General features: G+C 38.8%; 1 pseudogene; it reads right to left on the reverse strand.

Annotated features, from left to right (window-relative positions):
• Nucleotides 1–3,392: 3,392 nt before the first annotated feature.
• LOC147283821 (uncharacterized) lies at nt 3,393–4,886 on the reverse strand (annotated as a pseudogene).
• Nucleotides 4,887–5,104: the final 218 nt, after the last annotated feature.

Genomic DNA, 5,104 nt, shown 5'->3' on the forward strand with positions numbered 1-5,104 from the left:
ACCATGCTTGAGGTTCTTGTTTCAAGCCATAAAGAGCTTTCTTCAGCTTATACACCTTCAATTCTTGTCCTTCAACGATAAAACCTTGAGGTTGATCAACAAAGACATCCTCTTTCAAGACTCCATTGAGGAATGCAGATTTGACATCCAGTTGGTGCAGAAACCAACCTTTTTGAGCAGCTAAGGAGATTAAACTCCTTATAGTATCAAGTCTAGCCACCGGTTCAAAGGTTTCATTATAGTCTATTCCAGGCTTTTGTGAATAGCCTTTTGCAACCAGTCTAGCCTTGTTCCTTTGAATGGAACCATCTTGGTTGAGCTTTGTTTTGTAGATCCACTTCACTCCAATAACAGTTTTGTTACTTGGTCTATCTACCAGCTCCCAAGTCTTTTTCTTCTCAATAACATTGATTTCCTCCTGCATAGCAATCTTCCATGATTCATCTTTGATAGCATCGTCAAAGCTTTTTGGTTCTAAAACTGTTGAACAAAATTTGTAAAAAATAATAAATATTACCCAACATAATTTCACCCCAATTCATTTATGGAATAAGGGTTTTTATTATTTTGGGTAGGACCCATTCAAGATGGAGTACATCTCTTAATTACAGTCTCTTGACTCAAAGGAACACCCTTTGATTCCAAATATAATGAAACCAATAGATCACTTTGTGAGTGTTTGGATTTCCAATAGGTAAAAGACCCATTGAAATGAAATTTATTTGTGATTGCAGTTGCACCCGTATTTTAGGTTGCCTACGAACCCATTGCAGGATCAAACCACACGTAGTTCCAAAGTTTTAGAATTTAAATGGTTGATGACCCACTTAAAAGATTTGTGTAACTTGGGTAGGGTTTAGAGCCCTTGGATTTGATTTGAGAAATTAATTCAGGAACTTTTGTGTGTAGAACTAATTTCTAAAGGATTTGGGCGGATTTGATTTGGTGCGAAATTAATTCAAAGAAACTTGTATGAATTAAATCCTAAGAGAATTTTGTGAATGAGGTTGAGTGTGAATTTTGCTCACATTGCCTACGTACCCATGATGGGATCAAACTGGACGTAGTTCGGTGAAGAATTTGAGTTGGTTGGCTTTGTGCCACTTTGGAGTTGAATTTAGAATTTGGATTTGAGAAATTTAGTTTTGTACCAATTGTACGTGTATTTAGTTTTGTACCAACTTGAGAGTTTGAATTTGGGATTAGAGGAAAATGTGCCCATTAATATTTTCGAATCATTTTTTTTTTAAATGACACATCTTCTTATTTTTAATGGGTGAACATGAATTTGGTTATGTGCCCACTATCATTGTTTTGTATCAATTATTTATTAATTGATACATTTTATTTTTTTTAATGGGCAAAAGAGAATTTGGGAGACCACCAGACTTTGTTTATTTTATACCAATTTTTTTGTTAATGGGAATGTTAGATTTGACAACAAACCCATTGAATTTGATTGCTCACTGTTTGATACTTGGCATATATATTTTTTTGTATTTCATTATATAAGCCAATTACAGTAGATTCAATTCAAATAAGAATTGGCCTGTACTTTCTTGTAGGCCCAGTTGTTGAGATTTTGGAGGTACATCTCCTTTGAGCATGCAAGTCCACTGGCTTTGATAACCAAAGATGATGGAAAGCAACCACACTCTTTTTTTTCTTCCTGGAACCAAACTTAGAAAGCCCCACATGATGAACTTTATTGCTGCAACTTAAATTAAGGCCTTGGAATGATATATGTTTCTCTCTGACCGCATTGCAATATTTTGGTGAGTTGAATAGCAACTTAAATACCACACGGCAGCTAGGCTTTGTACCAATTCTCAGAATCTCAAAGTGCAGCAGCCCCATGTCTTTTGGGCTCTAAATTTAGCCTGCTTGAGCTCACATTAATCCATTACTCCCCCCTTTTTTATTTTTTATACACATCCCACCTATTAGACTTGGCAATATTGATCTTGTCTTTCGCTCAGGATTGCAGCACCATAAAGAGGTGGAAGTCAATTTATTTTTTTTACTTCTTTCCTCGTGTGGTGCAACCTCTGCGTGGCTGGTATGTCAGAGTAGCAAGATAGTTTATGACCTTGCTTTTGTAGGCTAAAACCTTCATTTCTTTGGTTTGCAGGTACCTTTCGCTTCTGCTTTGGACCCATTTAATCAGCAAACTAACTGCATTTTTTGTAACTCAACGCACCATGGATTCGGCTCAACCCGTTCGGTGCTTGAGATATATGGATTCAGCAGAATCCTTTATGGTTTCAACCGGATCCTTTAATGAATTTTTGTGGTTTCAGCCGAAACCGATTGGAAGAAAATGGATTCAGCCGAATCCTTTGGTAAACTTTTTTGGGGTTTCAGCCGAAACCAAATATTGAAAGAAGCAATGAATAAAAGAAGTGTCATCTACCTAGCGGTGGCAAAGCTTTGGTGATGGCAAATGCACGTACCTCTTCTTCCTGCACCCTTTCAGTGTCTTCTCTCCCTCTCTCTTTTTTATGGCCATCTCTACTCTATTTATAGAGACAATGAGAGGCTTAAATGAGGAGGATTGAGTCTATTTGAATTCAAAATCAAATACCAATCCCTTATTCAAATAACGTGATCTAATCTTTATTTTTGGATTGACATCTAATCCTTTCCTTTTTAAAACTCTTTCTCTCATTTTGAATGTATCCAACGTGGGGTTTATATCCTCAACCATATTGTTTTTGAATTTTTGTGGTTCAACAGATGCCCCCTCAAGCATCGTGCGTGGAACATCTTTCCGCGTGCGAGGCTTGAAATTTCTTCTTTCTGAAATCCATTTATATTGTGCTAAAGACGCGTTTGAGACTTCTTTGCAACTTGTCCTTAACATAAATGGATGACTTTGTATTTGGCCATTTTTCGGACCAAAAGATCTCTGGTAGTACGCAGTAGTTTAGTCACGTGCAGATACTCTTAGTGATGAAAAATGAATTTTGAGATTTTTCGGCTACATCTAGCTTTCGAGGCTAAATTTCCTACGTACCCTATGAAGGGATCAAGCCATACGTAGTTCACCCCTTTTGATTTGGGGAAGAAAAAAAATATTTTTTTTTTTTTTTTTGTGGCTGCATCTAGCTTTTGAGACTAGATTGTCTACGTACCCCTTTGGAGGGATCAAGCCGGCCGTAGTTCAAAAGAGAGGTTTTTTTTTTTGCCTTAATTTTTACTTAAGCTGTCCTTTTGGGTTTTTTAGCTCAACATGCCCTTTTTTTTAAAGCTCAACCCTAACGTTTGCTTGGACCACCCTTTCGGATTTTCAATCCAACGGGTTTGCTCTAACTTTTGCCTAGACCGCCTTTTCAGGTTTTCAGCCTAGCAAGCTCTTTTGTTTTTTGTTTTTTTTTTTGGAACATGTGGCTTTAAGTTAAATCCACCACTATCTCATTGTTGTCGATCATCTCTTGGATTATGTCTTTGAGAACATTGCAATCCTTTGTGAGATGACCAGTAACTTGATGATACCGACAATACCCGGAGCTATTTGCCTTCTTGGCTTCATTCGGTCGTTTTGGCTCGGGAAGCTTGATAGCTTTGGCTTTGAGAAGCTCAAAGAATATTTCCTCGACATCTTCTTCGTCAAAAGTGAATTTGGCTTCTTTTGTTTCTTTAAGCATTAGCTCCCTTGGTTTCTCTTTTCCTTTGCCTCTATCAGACTTTTTGTCAATTTTAGTAAAGGTAGCCATTGACTCGGTCTCTTCCTCACTGTCAGTTGTCTCATGTCTTGAGTACACCTCTTGGGTTATGGTTTTCTAGCACACAATTTGTTTTTCAATGTTGCATGCCTTTGAGACTAATGCATCAAACGTTTGAGGTTCTCGAGCGCAGACAAATGATGTTATCTCAGGCAAGAGATTGCTTGAACAAATTTGTACTGCAGATTGTTCACTTAATTTCTCTATGTATTGAACATTAAGGCTTCTCCATCTGGCAATGAACTCATTGACATTCTCATAGGGACCTTGCCTAGCTTCAGTCAAGTCAAGAAGTGTGACTTTTTTCTTGGAGTTGACAAATTGAGCTAGAAATGCTTTTTGCATGTCTTCCCATGTGTGAATGGAATGTGGTGGTAAATGAGTATACCAGGTGAAAGCTGATCCTTTGAGCGACTGAACAAATTGCTTTATGAGCAAGGCATCTGACCGTGAAGTCTCCCCACAAGCTGAATAGAAATGAGCCAGATGTTCAAGGGGAGAGCCGTTGAACCCATCAAACTTATCAAAGATTGATTTGTGATAGTTTTTGGGGAATGGGCATGCATCGTAGTGGTCTGGATAAGGTTTCAAGTACCCAAGAATTGATGGATTTTGGGACATTAGAGCTTTCCGGATTCCTTCAGCTACCATTGTCTCCACGTCCTTTTGAGTGAGCGGACCTGTGGAACCTTGTCCCTTTTCCGATTTTCCACTGTTGTGAACATTAGCCTTGGCTAATTTAGCATTCAATCTTGCTATTTCTGCATCATGTTCAGCCTTCAATTTCGCCATTTTTACCTCTTTTTCAGAAATCTTTCTTTGCAGTTCTTGATTTTGTTGCTCAATGCTCATTGCGCTAATAACCATGACTGACATGTACTCGGATTTTACGTCCTCATTTGTCTTGAACACTTGATATTGAGTTGTTAATTTCTTTGAAATTTCCTCTTCTTGATATAGAAACTCGGCGTCTCCATATAGAGGATTGGAAGACCATGTCGGGTCTTCATCTTCAGAGGTGTCATTTGGGATCAACATATCCTCTGGGTATCCATATGACATCGCCCAAACCCATGCAGGAACGATAGGGGTTAAGTGTGGTCTTGGCTTGACCTGGGACTCAAGGAATGCCCCCTGTGTTGGGCCCATAAAATCATCCATTGTTGATTGCCCCCATGGGTATAGTCCTTGAACAACTCTACCCTGCCCCCTGTGTGGGTCGGTAGAATGTGAACCAAAATCTTGTGCTTGAGATTGGACACTTTTGTCAATGATAGCTTTTTTGGTGGGTGGCGGGAGTGTTGTTGTAGCCTCCATTGATGCCTGTTGTGTAGATTTGGTGGGTCTCGGCCTTTCGGCTTGTTGGAACCTCCTCTTCT

The sequence above is a fragment of the Dryas octopetala genome, chromosome 5 (assembly GCF_963921425.1).
Source record: "Dryas octopetala chromosome 5, drDryOcto1.1, whole genome shotgun sequence".
Lineage (NCBI taxonomy): Eukaryota > Viridiplantae > Streptophyta > Magnoliopsida > Rosales > Rosaceae > Dryas > Dryas octopetala.